Source organism: Psammomys obesus, unplaced genomic scaffold (assembly GCF_907164565.1).
Source record: "Psammomys obesus unplaced genomic scaffold, mPsaObe1.curated_primary_1811, whole genome shotgun sequence".
Taxonomy (NCBI): Eukaryota; Metazoa; Chordata; class Mammalia; order Rodentia; family Muridae; genus Psammomys; species Psammomys obesus.
This window is the reverse complement of record NW_026585895.1, coordinates 18,542,985-18,560,617: the sequence shown is the minus strand read 5'-3', so window position 1 is coordinate 18,560,617 and position 17,633 is coordinate 18,542,985.

The window sequence follows — 17,633 nt, the reverse complement described above, 5'->3', positions numbered from 1 at the left end:
CACATTGTTATGTAAATCTTTCAAATTTTGATGAGTTTTATTATACCACAGCCGTAAAGCACATTCCCTAGTGTTGCCAGTAAGTACATGAGAAAAGTTATAATGTATTGGGGTTTGCCGTGGCAGGCAAGAGCTTCCCGAAATTCCAATTCCCACTTGAAAGCTTCATTTTTAACACTGACAACAAATGCTGTCATCTGCTTTTCCTGAGTGACAGGCTTTTCTTTTGTTCATTTTTGAGAATATCTGTGCCAAATACCAAGTCTGAGTATCACTGTTTGTCAATGATCCTTTCAAGTGAAAATGGTATTCCATGAAACACCACACAGACACACAAACACACACACACACACACACACATCACATCACATCACATCACACAAGAGAGAAACAGAAAGATAGAGATGGAGACAAAGAGAGAGACAGAGACACAGCGAAAGACAGAAACAGAGATACAGAAAGAGAAAAGAACCACCTAGTTTGGTTCTTAACTCCAATAATACCCCTGGGCTCTTTCTAGAAATAACCAGGCATCTTTAGTACACAGCAAAAATACTTTGAATATTTCTTTTTTAATTAATTATTATATATATTATATATAATATATAATATATATATATTTAACAGATCCCATAACAGATAGCTGTGAGCCACCATGTGGTTGCTGGGAACTGAACTCAGGAACTCTGGAAGAGCAGACAGTGCTCTTAACCACTAAGCCATCTCTCCAGTACCATGAATATTTCTTCCATTTCATCATACAGAACATTTAAAATGTGGCTTCTTTAGGGTTGAGATTTACTGCTTCACGGGAGGTTTCTTATGTGATCTGACATTTTTTTTTCTATTGATAGTAAATGGCAGTGAAAGGGACTGCCCTACCAGGCCACAGGGGAGGAAGACAACTCAGTCCTCAGGTGAATAGATGAGCTGGGGTGTTTGGGTAGGGTGATTCAGAATAAAGGAAGCAGGGTGTAGGAGAGAGGGTGGGACTTCAAGGAAAGGAGGGAGGGAGGGGCTTATGGCTGAGATGTAAATTGAACTAATAAATTAAAAAATAAGAAAAATGCCCAAATATTAAAAAGAAAAGCATGGATAGCACATGTCAATGTCGTTAGCTGCCTTCATGCCTGCTGAGGAAGCCACTGAACCCTGTGACTACTGAACGATCGGTGTAAAGGCTAAATGACAAATAAAGGCAAATGGGATCATGAAAATAGTGTGGACATCACAGTCTTCCCCACAAAGGTCCTAAACACCTCCACCATGTCTGGGACAGCAGTGCTCCAGAAGGAAGCAGTTAGTGAAAGGGGTAGGAAGAGAGTCCGGCCATAGCCTGTGCAAGCAGGCATGGATTTTGGACCACTTTGGAGCATTACAAGAGGTTGTTGCTGTCCTTGTGGAGCTCCTGTCCTCTCCAGGTCTTGCTATCTTCCCCTTCTTTCTTAAGATTCCCTGCACTCTGCCCAAAGTTTGGTCATGAGTCTCAGCATCTGCTCTGATACCCTGCAGGGTAGAGTTTTTCAGAGGCCCTCTGTGGTAGGCTCCTGTCCTGTTCCCTGTTTTCTTCTTCTGATGTCCATCCTCTTTGCATTTCTGAATGGGGATTGAGCATCTTAGCCAGAGTCCTCCTTCCTGATTAGCTTCCTTAGGTGCACAGATTTTAGTATGTTGATCCTATATTATATGTCTAATATCCACTTATGAGTGAGTATATATTTTGTGTGTCTTTCTGCTTCTGGGATACTTCATTCAGGATGATCTTTTCCAGTTCCTACCATTTACCTGCAAATTTCATGATTTCCTTGTTTTTTATCACTGAGTAATATTCCATTGTGTAGATGTACCACAATTTCTGTATCCATTCCTCAGCTGAGGGGCATCTGGGCTGTTTCCAGCTTCTGGCTATTACAAATAAAGCTGCTACAAACATGGTTGAGCAAATGTCCTTGTTGTATACTTGAGTGTCTTTTGAATATATGCCTAGGAGTGGTATAGCTGGATCTTGAGGAAGAACAGATCCAAAAAGTCTTTGCACAGGGGCCTTTCTGAAACTGATACTCCAGCCAAGGACCACTCATGGAGATGGCCTGGAAGCCCTGCACAGGGGTAGCCTATGGCAGTTCAGTATCCAAGTGGGCTCCATAGTAATGGCGACAGGGACTGTCTCTGACAGGAACTGATTAGCCTGCTCTTTGATCACCTTCCCCAAAGAGGGGAGCAGCCTTGCCAGGCTACAGAGGAAGACAATGTAGCCACTCCTGATGAGACCTGATAAACTAGGATCAGAGGGAAGGGGAGGAGGACCTCCCTTATCAGTGGACTGGGAGAGGGACATGGGTTGGGAAGAAGGAGGGTGGGATTGGGAGGGGAGAAGGGAGGAAGGTACAGGGGGGATACAATGTGAATAAACTGTAATTAATAAAAATAAAAAGAGTGAAAAAAAAACAGGTTGCTATCCTTTTTTTAATTTTTTATTATTAGTTATATTTTATTCACTCTGTATCCCAGCTGGATCCCACTCCCTCATTCCCTCCCAAGCCCTCCTTCCCTCCCTCATCTTCTCCCTGCCCCTTTTCAAGTCCACGGATTGGGGAGGACCTCTCCCTTTCATCTGACTCTGTTTTATCAGGTATCTTCAGGACTGGCTGCAAAGTCCTCCTCTGTGGCCTAGCAGGACTGCTACTCCCTTGGAGGGTGGGGAGGTCAAAGAGCCTACCATTGAGTTCCTGTCAGAGATAGTCCCTGTTCCCCTTACTATGGGAAACCAATTGGTTACTGAGCTACCATGGGCTTCATCCGAGCAGAGGTTCAAGGTTATATCCATACATGGTCCTTGATGGAGTGTCAGTCTCAGAAAAGACCCCTGTGCCCAGATATATTTGGTCCTTGTGGAGCTCCTATCCTTTCCATGTCATACAAACTCCCCCTTCTTTCATATGATTCCCTGCACTCTGCCGAAGGTTTAGTTGAGTCTTAGTATCTGCTTTGATACACTGCTAAGTTGTTATCCTTTCTAACCATCACATCTCCTCAAGCTGTGATAGAGAGAATTGCAGCAAGGACAGCACATGTTTTCTGGGCTTAACGTGACATTTACATATGAAAGTCTACCTAAAGGCTGAGCATAGTGGCCCAGAGAGAGAGAGAGTAAGCCAGTCAGCTGAGAGGAAACCCTAGAGTGGCCAAAGCATCTCTTCAAGATGCAATTACAGGACAAGGAGAGTCAGTGAGCTTTTGCAGCTGACTTGATGTGAGCTGTGTGTCATTTCCAGGTCTCCGGGGTAAGCCATGGCTGACTATAACCCAGAAGAGCAGTGAAGGCGGCTTGTAAGGCATGCTAATAAATTCTGTTCAGCACCTATTGAGTTGGAGGTGCCTGAGGGACATCTGGCACATAATTAAAATATGTGTCTGAGATGCAGAAAAGCTGTCGGAGCTAAGAAAATGTTGATTAAGGGGCAGGCAACTCATATGACATCATTTAAGAGCAACATGGAAAGAGGGAAAAAAACAGACCTCACATGCCTGCTGGTCTTGAAGGAGTGGAACAGAGAAGGTGTCAGGTGATGAAATTGGTGTGATTGCCTAAACACCAGAAAAGAAACTTCAAAAATGTTAATTAGAGGCCATGTATTAGATCCAGCAATTAGTTGAAATCTTCATCCTAAGAAGAAATTAAAAAAAAACCAAAAAAACAAAAAACAGACCCAGAAAAGCTAAGCAATATTGCTGTGGGCAAACACCTATTTTTTTGAGACAAAAAAAAATTCTACATATTCAATTTTTTGTTGAATTAGTTTTTTTTTTTTCAATATTGTCATAGTGTATTGAATCCAGCTATTTTACAACTGGAATTTAAATATCTAAGTTGTGCATAAAAAAATGACTGAAAAATTAATTTGGGTCATTCAGTTTTCTTTTCCCTATCAGTGTGCTTATGATCTTATCATAAGCTTATGCATGTTTGTGAAACTAACCAATATCATGGGAATAAACTCTGTTCCTTGTTAATGAATCAGAGTCTTAGGAATATGACATAGTAAGCGTTAGGATCATGCTGTGGAACTATCAAGGCAAAACATGATTTCCACTTGTCATGTGATCCCTCACTTCTCATCTAATTTTCCATACAGATAGCTAGAAATTTTCATTGCTAGCTATATAACCTGTTTCACTCTCTCTCTCTCTCTCTCCCTCCCTCTCCCTCTGCTCTCTCTCTCTCTCTCTCTCTCTTTCTGATGATTCATGCTACAGAAGAATTCTATTAGTTCTGGCCCATTATGGCAGAAGGCTGTAAATTCACCATCTTTAAGGATGAAAAGTTGCTCTATGCCCCATAACTTGAACTATCACAAAAAAATTCACAATGTATTTTCATGTACTTGATGATGAATGAGTTAATAGGAAAGCCTGGGCTCACTGCCAAAAAAAAAAAAAAAAAAAAAAAAGTGTGCTGTGTTCTTGGTATCAACAAAAGAGATTATTATAGGAAAAGCAGAGTCTTAAAGATAAGATGAACCAATATCCAGTGCTGACGAAAACCGCTTCTTTTTGCTGTTCTGAGGATTTCACCCCAGACCTTGTGCATCCTAGGCAACTCTACCACTAAGCTATACCCTCCTCAACCTGAATAAGAGGTTTCACTGTTTCCTGTGAGGCTCACAGGTGGTAGGGAAGTTAAGAAAGTGCTTGGCCACTGAGTAATACCTACACCTCCTTTTCCCAACAGAACTCTCATTTACAAGTATTGGCCACCCTATACTCACTATTGATTCTGTTAGCATTTATGAAAAAACAGCAAAAAGTTTTGTTGAATACATACATACATATATATGTATATATATATGTGTACATATATATATATATGTACACATTGAGTGCTTGGCACACTCTATCAATAGTGACCAGATATCCACAAGGTAGAATTATGTCCTACTTTGCATATTTCAAAAGAACTTTGAAATGCTATCTGGCTGGTATGACTTCCTGGCCAGATGGCTCTGAGATTACATGATAATAACAGAACTCTGGTAAAATGCTTGGTGCGTCTCAGATACTCCCAAGTAGTTTATGTCTATGAACTGATTTAGTCACAGTGAAAATTTATTGTATTGGTTAGTCTTGCCTTATTGATATAACTTTTATCCTTATTTTACAGACTAACAAATGTAGGACTATGTAAACTACATAACTTGTCTTAATTTCAAAGTCAGTGTGCTGAGCAACGAATAGTCAAACCTGGATAGTTCAGCCATACTACTAAGACTGCGAAATGACTCGATTCCTAATTGATATTAGCCAACATGAAACTAGGATGTTAGTCATCTTACTAGGGAGTTGCTGGATGTGGAATCTGAGTTGGTAATAGAGTGGTCTCACCTAAGAGACTGAGAGATCTAGCCCCGCTCTTGTAAGTAGAAAATATTAAAGTCATAAAACATTGACAATAAACATTAGACACATATGTAATAAATATGTGATAAAAAAAATACTAGCCACATATGTAACCAATGCATGTTCACATATACTCAGAGAACTTCTGAGTTGTATAAAATCAAATTATAGCTCTGGAACTGCTCTTCTAGGTCATGTGTCCCTCAGTGTGTGATCAAGGATGTTGGGACCTCTGTTAGTCTGACTCAAGAAAGTAGTTCTGTGGCCAGGGTACTATGCCATTGCCAAATCCAAAATCAATCCTGATTTTCTTTAATCTTTCCTCTCAATCTAATGATAAATGAGTGATTGGCAACACGTGGGTGCTATTTATTAATTTCCTGTTTAACAAGTGGGTTTACTGTTGTCTTTTCCTTCTATTGACTCATCTCATGAGGGGGGAAAACAACTCATCAGAGTAAGAAAGACTAAGCTCAACCTGTCTTTGGAACAATCATCGAGGAAATAAAAATTAGCTTACAGAGGCTGATGTTTGCTGTGACTTTGTCCTTATCAGATCACTTATAAGCTGAGGAGACAAGAGCCAACTAATGACAACAATTAAGCCAACCTTGTTATACAAGAATCGCCATTACTGGCTTTAATAGCTCTTGACATTCCTTGCTGAATGTTTGCAAACTGAAGTAGGTTTTGTGTGAGTCCTAGTGTGCACTCCACCCTGGATACCTCCTTTAAGCTCTCTTGCAATCAGTGCTTAAGGAAACGATATGTGGGCCCATTCTGGCCAACGAACTGCAGGGAAGGTTTGTCACGGGCCAGTGTGTAAGAGCTTTTTATGCTGGATAGGGGGAAAGGCATCTTCCCTGTCTTGCACCTTTTTGCATCAGAGGCAATATCCATTGCACTGTCTCAGCCAGCTTCCAACCACAGCGGATGCTGCTCTTGGGGCAAAGCTGACACAGTGAGTGTGGCAGATCACAGAGATGTGTTTACCCCTGGGCTCTTGATGGACGGCTCAGCTCTTGGACCCAAACAACCTCTGCACTGCTTGTTATGTCCAATAAACATCCTTCCTGACCACAATCGCTTTAGACAGCTTTCCTAGTTGGTTGCTGCTGATACACCAAATAAACAAATACTTACTGGCCAGTTCAAAAAACTCCGCCAGTCCAGAAGCCAGCTCAAATCAAATACTAGCCACATGTTTTGATGTCCTTTACCCAGTAGAAACAGGTGAGCTATGGGGCCAATTACGAAAGAAATAGAATAAAATCGAAAGTAAACACAATCCCAGGCAATTTACAAAATGTACAAAACAAGTGTCCCTCTTAAAAGAAAAAAGAAATGAGCTAGGTTAATTTATCTTTCTGGCTTTTGGCTTCATTCCAGGCCCCAAGGCCATCCCTGCCAGGCCTCATCCATTTGTTTATCTATTTAGAGAAACGCACTGATGGAGGCGGGGTGGGGATGGGGGTAAGAACCATGACACTTTTCTGCCTTCTTTTTGTCTGGGTACAGCTGTCCTTGTTAGCAATAGAAATTTCGGTTTGCTTTCCATAAATACAAACTTTATTCCAAAGTAGTGGGTTAGGTACCTTGGAAAGTCACAGCACTTCTGTTTGGAAAAGCTCCAGGCCCCTTTAGGGAATTAGCTCATTTGTTCTTACAATATCCCTAGAAGGGATTCTGAGTTTTTTCCCCCAGTTAGTAAGTGATGATATATTTGTCAAGGATTCGTGGCAAATGCTGGTTGCTTGGTTTGAGCTCTCTTATTTTGCTCCCTATTTTGTGTTAAAACAAAAACAAAAACAAAGAAACAAACAAAAACCACAATGAAGTTAGCCTGCTATGCTGACTGCCAGCCAGTGTGGTTGTGCTTGGGTACTAGGGCCTGGTTCTGAGACTTGGTTTATCTTTGGCTTTTGATCAGAAAAGCAGGCTTGAAGCAAAGCAGGCCATTTGATCTTTTCAGACAGCATGCCATGCCCTGGCATGCTCTAGTAAGCAGGGGCCAGGAACCACTGCCAGGACCCCGGGGTTCGGCTGGGACTCTTCTCCAGCTGCTCTGATTCATTCAGTCTTTCTAGAGACACGCTGGCCCTTGGCGGGCTCTGACCTACCTCCTACTTCCTTGTCTCCTTTTCCCCTCCTACTTCCTCCTCTTTGCTTCTTTTCCTCCAATACCTCACAGACCACGGAGGGAACTAAGAGATTCTGATTCCTTTGCTAGCTTATCTCATTTTTTTGCTCTACTCATGAAAAGTTGTTTACTTGACTCATTAAGATAAGACAAACTGTATTCAATGGCTTATAAAGGTAAATTTTAGACAACAGCTTAAGCCCAGGGCACAATATTAACCTGAAATAAGCATTGGAGGTCATTGTCTATTATCAATGGCTTGGCACAGGCTAACTCAATAAATGTGATCTCACTGAACAAGGTAGCCGGTAACACCCAGAAGTTGATTTTTAAAACAATATCTACTTTAATTTACTTGCACAGTATTCACAAAACCTACCCAGAATTCACCATTTTCTACTTCCTGGCAAAAACTAAATCCATGTTTAAATTTTTATAACATCTATTAAAAATCTCTATCTCTAGATGAACTCTCTCCAAAGCCACCAATCTTTTGTTCTATCCTGTCACCAGGCACAGAATATTATTAAACCCTGTCAGTGTCTCTCAGTGACTTAGAGCCACTTTAGCCAAGACTGAAAATGCTTCTGTGACCTGGCCTGGACCTTCCTCTCTGGCCTCTTTGTGGTAACAGCAATGTTGCCCTCCCATTCTCTGGGTGTGTTAAGTCATATGTCACCTCCCCAATCCAACTGCCTGCTTCAGATATGTAAATGAGGATTGGATCCGGAAATTTGGTTTTTTAGAATAGGATTTTGAATTAGCATATGTATATATAAATATGCTTTTATATATGTATACACATACACATATATGTATTGATGTAAAGTGGGGTTTTTTTTAAATAAAAGCTGGAAGTTTTAAGTAGTATTGGTTGTATTAATAGTATCACATATATTATTATTTTTTTAATAATACCCATGTGGTAGACCAGATCTGGAGTATTCACCAAAGGCCCATGGATGGAAAGCTTGTTCCCTAGCCCATGGTGCCATTGGACAGGTCCTCCCAGGAGGAGCTTCGGTTACTGGGGTAATAGCTTTGAAGGAGATACTGGGACCCTGCTCTTTCTTCTTCCCATCTCTGTTTTTGGCCATCACGAGGTGAACAGGACTTCGCTACAGAGTTTGGACATTCTAAACTCTGCCATCACAGGCACAAGGCCACTGACAGGGTTATGCAAACATGGACTTCAGAAACATGAGCTCAATTTAAACGAGATCTTTTAAACTGATTTTCTCAGGTATCATGCCCAAGTATCAGAACCGTAACATACACTACCAGACAGCAGCATGCATACCCAGACTTGAGCTTTACACTGAAATTATAGTCCAATAACCATTGCTGAATATTGCTGAACCTTGCCTTCAAGACTCAGAAATAATTAGATTTCAAATACTCTGGCCTCTAGCTTGACATGTAATGAGAATGACTTTAAATAACCAAACCATCAATTTAGTCATGTTTCTTAAATATTTGAAAAGGTCTTCACTGGGGACACAGTGGAGATGGAGTGTGAGCTGGGGAGAATGGGTGTGTCTCAGCTCCTCTCCCCTCCCCCCAGCCCAGAAGGCTCTGAGTCTCCTGTGATCTCTCTCCTCCCCACTCTTAGAAGAACGATTTTTCCAATCTCAAGTAGCCACTGGAAAAGGCAGTGATTTCTACCTGTGGTCCCCCCTCTCCAATCTCCAGCATTGTGTCTTTTTTTTTTTTTTTTAATGTTAGTTTGGTATTATAAGACAGAGTCTCATTTAACCCAGGCTGTTTCAAACTCACTTTGTAGCTGAATCTGAGAAATCTGGATTCCCCTCCACCAGCTCCTGATTTTCTAAGATAATACACAAGTGTGGCCCTACCTGTCTCTGTTTTACTTCTTGAAACAAAATATCACTCAATTACTAGATCAGACTGTCTTGAAAGTCTTTGTATAGCCCAGGTTGACCCTGTCTTTGTTATTTGGTCTCAGCCTCCAGAGTGTTTGGATTACAGGCCTGTACCACCAAGCCTGGCTACATTTTATCTTAATATGACTTACCTTCCACCATGAGCCATGGTTTACAGACTGGCTGTGATATAAAATGAGACAACTGAATGTCCGCATCAGAATTAATTAGGCCGATTTTTGGTTTTAAAGAGGGAGCTGGCGACACTGATAATCATGTGGAAGTGAGGCCAACACGGAGTTCTCCTTCCACCACATGGATCTTGTCTTGAACTCAGGCACTTAGGCTCTGTGGCTTTTACTTGCTGACCCATATCACCAACTCTATTAAACTACTTAAAAAAAATTACTTTGTTTTGTTTATGATTTTGTGTTTTGGGGTGGTTTGCCTGTATGTATGTCTGTGTAACTCTGTACCTGCTGTGCTCCCAAAGCGGAGAAAAAAAGTGTCAGATTCCCTGGGACTAGAGTTGTGAGCTGCCATGTGGGTTCTGGGAATTGAATCTGGGTCTTCTGGAAGAGCAGCCAGTGATCTTCACCACTGAGTCACTGTTCCAGCCCCGAGGCTACTTAAAACAATCCCATTTTATTTAGAAAAAAAAATTTATAGAATACACTTTGATCATACTGTATCCATCCCCGACCTCCTCCCAGATCCTCTCCATCTCCCTACCCACCCAAATTCATTCTCTCTCTCTCTCACTTTCTCTCAATACAGATTTTCAGAAGTAGGTTGGGATCAGGAAGGATCCAGGTATCTGCAATTCTAAACAAATGCTCAAGATATAGTTTAACATAGAAACACAGACGTCAAATTGAGACAAGTATAAAGGAAAATAGTGGTGTCTAGTACAAATAGAATATGCATCCTTTTTGTAATGAAGGCTGGAATACAGCTCAAATTCATTCAGCAGCCACAGGAGGGTACAGGGATGAACCATGGATCTCTAGACTTTTTTTTTTTTTTTTTTATTTTACTTAAAACAAAGCAAAAGAAACAATTCCTAAAAAGTCATGTGTAAGAGACAAACTTGTTAGAGAGATGAAATTAGAGAGATGAAAGCTTGCTTAGTTCTTACCCTAAGAAAAACTGAGCAATGCATCCAATAAGCACCCAAAGTTAGTTTAGCAGAGGTTCATCTGAGGCTCAATGAAGAAAGTCCGCTATTAGATAAAACTAGTTCAGCACAGTGAATTTCATTTAGAAAGTAATACAGTGGTTCATAAACATTGCTCTCATGTGAACAAAGCTGCATGTTGAAATGAGAGAGCCTCCCTAAATGGTGAGCCTACTTTTGAGACAATCTTATTGGAATTTCAGCGCTCTATAAACTTCCTGGAGAAACCTCAGTGCATAAATGAGGAAGTGGTAGCTCAAAGAGCATGATGGGAATTTTGCCTTGAAACTAGTCAATGATAACAGCTGTAGAGACCAATTACATATTTACTCTAAATTTACTTCTCTTAACCCATTCTTTTTTTTTTTTTTTACATTTGATATCTCTAACATCAAGAATTAAAATTTTTAGAAGGTTGAATTTTTTTATATTCCCGTTTGTGTAATTTGCATTTGTTCTGACCATGTCCTGGACCACAGTGCCTCAGACCCACGGGAAATGGTGAAGTTTTCCCTGGGTGAGGCTTGGTGGGATGGCAAAGCCTTTTTCTGGACTATGTGCACATGTTGGCAGTGTGTGTAAAAAATGCCACCTTAGCTTTCTCGCCAGGATCCTTACTGCCTGAAGATTGCTCCGCTATAGCTTGCTCCTATTGAGATTGGCTAAACCTGCCTGTTTGCTTAGCTGCATATAAGAGCCATGCTTCCCTGTTTATCTGTATGTAATAACCTCTCCTCCTTGTTCAGCTGTTTGTAATAACAATGCCTCCCTGTTCTACTGTATAAGATAAACACACTGAGCTTCCATGATGCTGAGCTTCTCCATGACAGAGCCCAGCCTACTTGGTCCCAGGTTTTCTGTGTACCTGTGTGTCTGTCCTTTCTTCCATTCCCTCACTACCCCAGTTAGGTCAGTCCCTGGGGTCAGGCAGAGTATGGCAGCTCACTATCCAGTTTTAAAGACAGGATTCTCCCAGTGAACCTAGAGCTCAGAGCTAATTGGTTAAACCAGCTGGGCACCTGATTACAGAATTTGCCTGTCTCTCTTCCTATCCCAAGTCTGCCTCACTGGGGTTACACGCAAACCTTGCTATGCCCAGCTTCTTACGTGGGTGTTGGGGATCCAGGCTCACGCTTGTAGAGCCCGCACTTTACTTCACTTTATTTACTGTCTGCTCCAGGTCCCTCCCAGTGTTTTAAGTGCCTCAATGTTTTTACCGTCCTTCTGCCTCCTTGGTCTGTCCTCTAGTTTGGACCATTCACGCTATTTTTCTATTCTTCCAATACGTTGTATTTTCTTTCGTGTTTACAACATAACAGGGTTTCAGAACTTTCCAGTTCAAAATCACCTCGGGAGTTCAAGGGCCTGGAAGACCTTTCCTCCTCCGAGCTTCGAGCTTCGTGCTTCGTGCTTCGAGCAGGGACTGAGGCAGCTCCAGGCTGCTCAGGAAAAGACTCACTCACGGGCAGTGTTTGCAAGAGAAAAGGACCATCCTGTTTGACTTGCGTAACCAGGTAACAGCCCCACCCACACCTGCTCATTTGATTTTGAGGCTGAAGGTCTTTATCATAAAGGTGGCTTTAAATGGCCAAATCACTGAGGTGGAGCGAAGGGAAATACTGAGCTGTGCCTAGGAAACCAGCCACACACTCAGCTGTGCCTGCACTTCTCCCTAGAGCAAACTGGACTCCCTTCCTGGCAGACCATGTTCACTTAGAATCTGAGGTTCCTCTAGTTATAAAAATTCCATTTGTTGTTTTACCCTCAACACGTTGTACTCAGGAGAGTCACAACTGAATGTACATTATAAAAGAGCAGCTTGTTAACCTTGAGTCCTAACTTATGGTGTATTGTATACATATTTAAAATATTTTACCTGCCTTGAACTTTCTATTGAACAGGAACTAGAAAGAAACCAAAACGAGAAAACAAACCTAAACCAAAACATTAACAACCCCACCTATGTCATTATATCACTTATCAAAGAAGTGAGAGATAATAATTTAAAATCAAATACATTTAAATTTGATTTTTTTTTTCAGTTTAATTGTTCTTGCTGGGTGGTAATCACACACACCTTTAATCCCAGCACTCCTGAGGCAGATGTAGGCAAATCTCTGAGTTCAAGGCCAATCTGGTCTACAGATTGAGTTTCAGGACAGCCAGGGCTATTTTGAGAAACCCTGTCTCAAAATCAAAATCAAAAACAAAAACAAACAAACAGGTTTACTTGTTCTTAAGCATGAATCTGCACTTCTTGTCAATAATCATTTTTGTCTAGAGAGTTATCCTTAATTTTTATACCAGAAATAAATATCAAATATTGAACTAATCAATAAAACAACATCAGATTGGAAAGGATCTTTTAGCCAGCTCGTTCCTCCAATCTAGTTTTTTAACAGGGCTCTTAAAACATAGCATTAGAATCAACCTAGAGGGCTTCCTGTTAAAATGAAGCTTTCCCAGCTCCTCTGGAGGGCTGTGGCAGCAGCTGAGCTGGGTGAGGCCTGCTCTGCATTTCTAGCAAGCACACAACTCGTGCTGACACTGTTGGTCAGAAGCCACAAGCATGGCCGACAATGCCTAGTTTATCAGAACCAGCATACGAAAGGAGACAAAGCAATGAAAGGGAAGCAGCAAGGTGGGGGAGCAGGGTGGATGGAGTAATAAACACTCATGATTTTATATGACTAATATGCACCAATAAGAAAACTAAGTGTGGTCTGGGGTATACACTTGTTGTTTTGAGAAATGATCTCATATAGCCCAGGCTGGTTTCTTCTTTAGCTAAGGATGACCTTGAACACTTGATCCTTCTGCCTCCTCTTTCCAAGTATTGCATGCACCAACACAGCCAGCAATAGTTTGTTTTTTATTGATTAAAGTAGAAACACACACACTGTCTTATGCACACATGTAATATGTTTTTTCATTTTAACGACTTCTCAGAAATGACAAGGATAGCTTCCTCTGTCTCATTTATGCACAGTGTGATTCCACTGAACCCGGGGCCTTGACATGATTGATGGCAGTGTTTCACAGCCGCCACCAATGGCTTTCTGCCGCCCCGCCAGCCTGATTGCCACACAGCCTATTTTAATCCCACCAGCCAGAGCAATCTTGGGAGAACAGAAATTTAATCATGTCATTCTTCTGCACAGAACCCTACAGCAGCTGATTAGGGTTAAAAAAAAAAAAAGTTGCCTGCCTTGTGTTGCCTGCAAACTGGTTTCTGGCTGTCCTTTACCTGGAAGCTTGTCTGTTGTATTTCCTTGAAGTGCTTGTCCTTCAGGAGAGGGAAAAACTCAGAACTCACCTTCAAATACTAACCAAAAATTGCCTTAGTAAAGGGACCCATTAACCTCATCACTTCCCTCAAGTCCCTACCTTGCTGAACTGTCTCCAAAGGCTCTGCCCCCTTAACAGGTGCTACATGTCTTACTTGTAATGACAATTAGTCATTTTCTGCTTTTTGGGGTGGCATGTATGCCTCACAGAAGCCAGTCTATGCATAGCACATGCTAAGTGCCCAATGAATCTTATTTGGATCATTAACTACTTAAGTATTTTTCCTCAAAACATCTCACGCCTTTGCATGTAGCGGCAGTACTAGGAAACTTATCCCAGTTTTTAAAGTCATGTTTCCTGTGCATGCAGACATTTTAAAACAACACCAGAAAAGCAAAGTGTGCAGTGATGTAGAGCTGGTTAAGTAAATAAAGTAATTTGTCCACCCATGAGGGATGAAAAACAGGAAAAGGACTCATAGCAATAACAAAGTCACATTCCCCCTAGGTACAGTATGTTCTCATTATATAGTCCTGTTCAGTCCAGTTCAAACATGCATTATAATACCGTGTACCCCAAAGGTAAACCTTCAACTATGCTACAGTTACTAGATTCTCTTCACAATAAAGCAACCTGAGGACTGAATGCTTCGCTCTAAGTATCCCACTCCAAAATGCCTTAGAGACGAAAGGGCGATGATAAGAGAGAATATTGCTTAAGCACTAGCTGTAGTCCAGGCACTGGTTAGTTCAAAGCAACCATACAAGATAAATTCGACTATTGCCCTCAATTTTAGGGCGTGCAAGCAATCTGAAACCAAAATGGAGAAGTGACTGCTCACAGGCCACAAAGTCCAATGATCTTTTATTTGGAAAAATGACCAACTTCTTTGTAAACATTTAACCCATCTACTTCACCAGCAAAAGTGCTCTACTTTCCATTCCCCCGAGAGTCCCTAGAGTATGGTGTGGAATTCAAATACACTCCTTCTGCTTGGTTTGAGACCTGCTTTGGGGTTCCAAGGCACAATACGCACCAATTCTACATCACGAGTTATCTTTGCCGCCTTCTGGCCTCTCAAAGAACACTCGTGTTTGAATTCATAGAGTAATCGAAACTTCATCTTCTGTTTTCCTGCAAGTATCTTTCCACCTCTCTATCTGCTAGCAAATTCCTTGAGGATAAGATGACTCTGTCAGCTTTCACTAAACCAGAAAACTGCTCAATAAATACCTGCTGAACACCATTACCTAATTTGAGTTCTGAAAATGTCTGCCTAATATAAATCCACTGATTACACATGAGGACTCAACACTGTGATTGTGGTGCCAAATTGTGAAATAATAATAATATATTCGGTATGCAACCCTATGTAAAACATATCATCCATTAAAGCTATTTTGATTTTTCTTCCCTCTTCACTGAGAAAATTTAACGGCACATGTGTGAGCCTTGTTATATTTCCACTGGGTGATGCCTGCCTTGGAAGGAGGTTTCACCCTTCTGTAACCACCTCTCCATCCCCTACTCCTGAAACAGTGCATGGAACAAACTAAGTGCTCCTGAAGAAACGTATTCCTTTACAAAGGGCTATTCCCTGCTCTGAGAAGTTCGAAGAAGGAGGGCCTTTCTTTCTGGATTGACAGTTTTCTATTTCCTTCAGTCAGATGTTGCTTTCGTCCTTAGGGCATAAGATTATTGTGTGAAGAAATACTCCAGTGAATAAAATGACTTTGCCCTAAGCGAACTTTCTGGGTGTGAGTGCAATGGAGCAAAACCTACATTTAAATCTGGATACAAGCATAAACATACTAAAATCTATAATCCTAAAGAAGTTAAACAACAATAGAGACCCTAGGGAAGAGGCTGAAACCTCACTCAGAAGGACAAACAGTATAGACCTCAGAAGTAAGAGAATACAAGGAACAGAACAGGAGCCTTCCACAGGGGCATCTGAAAGATTCTACCCATAGGGTATGGAAGGAGATACTGAGACTCATAACCACACTTTGGGCAGAGTGCCAGAAACCTTATGGAAGAAGAGGGAGATAGAAAGATCTGGAGGGAACAGGAACTCCACAAGAAGACCAACAGAGCCAAAAACACCTGGGCCCAGCGGGTCCTGCAGAGACCTATGCTTCAATCAAGGAAGATGCATGGAGAGGACCTAGACCCTCTGCTCAGTTTCTAAGTAGGTTCCCTAGTAAGAGGGACAGGTGCTGTCTCTGACATGAACTCAGTAGCCAGCTCTTTGATCACCTCTCCCTGGGGGGTAAAGCCTTACCAGGCCACAGGGGAAGATGATGCAGACAGCTTTGATGAGACTTGATAGTAGGGTCAGATAGAAGGGGAGGAGGTCCTCCCCTATTAGTGGACTAGGAAAGGGCATAGGGGGAAAAAAGGGAGGGTGGATGAGACTGGGAGAAGATGGAGGGGGCTACAGCCCTGGATAAAAAGTGAATAAATTGTGATAAAAAAAAATCTGAATGCAACAGAATTATGGGAAGCCTTCTGTTTTGGAATAAATTGGCAACACAGTGAATAGAAAGCAAACAACACACTCAGACAAATGACCAGTCCTCAATCTCTACACCCACTGTAACATCAGCCATATTGACAGCCTTGTGAGTTGCCCTTAGCTGTGTTTCCTCCGCTCGCTGGTGCTGTGTGCTTTAGGCAGTTTCTTTCCAGGCAAACACAGACTGTTTACTGACTGTAATCAAAATGACAGCACTCTGTTTTCACAACGGAGTGCTGAGAGTCGATTGCCTTTTCCACTTGGCAACCTGAGGAAACTTTAGATCTGGGATCTTGAGGTGCAACTTGCTGTTTCACTTCAAGATGGTGATGTTGGCTACCCCACAAGCATCCAGCCCCACCAGCACCCCTTGAGATTTAAAATAGAGAAGATACAGGTTTATCTGCTCCCATGCAGGGCAGCTTTGATCATTTCCTTCAGATCAGTGCAAGCGGCAAAGCCTGCTGAGAGACAGGATGAGAAGTTTTGGATTTTGTCCTCTGCGATTCTTCATCAGCCCAAGACAACACACATGGGAAGGCCTTCTCTGACAAAAATGTTGTGAGAGGAGATGGTTCTTTCATCATAGGGCCAGGTCGCTAGCAATGGTACACAAGGACAGTGCCGCATCATAGAGTATGTACCCCTGACACATGCCTTCAGAAACAAGATTTAAGAAAGTGGTCAAATGAGAGAGAGAGAGAGGGAGAGAGATGGGAGGGGAAGGAGGAAAAAGCAAGGAGTAGAACATACATAGGTTATAATTCAAGCAACCTGTGTTCTTGGCTATTAGACTCTTCTCTGCTTTCACTAGCTAAGGTATATACTGAGTATCCAAGATCATAGGCATTTAGTATCTATGCCCAGAGAAGAAGGAAGAGAGAGGGATTGGCTTTAATTTGGGTGGCCCCTTTTATCTGTGAAACTCTAGGTCTGTGTCCAGACTTTGGGACACACGTGGTATACCCTGTACATTCATCTCCTCTGAGATTAGAGTTGGGGAGTATACCATTACCCTGTGTTTTCAACAAAGGTCACTGAATCCTGCTCCAAAACTTTTCCCAAGACAAGAGTGTTACCCCTAGTAGAGGGTGCACTGATTTTGCGCAGATTTTAGTGAACTGGACGCTTGCCAAAGTCCTCTTTATCTCTAGTTAAATCTGCTTGTTGATGAATAAGTACTATGAAAGCCTTTTGGGAAATGTAAATTGAATCCTTTCTAGAAGTAGA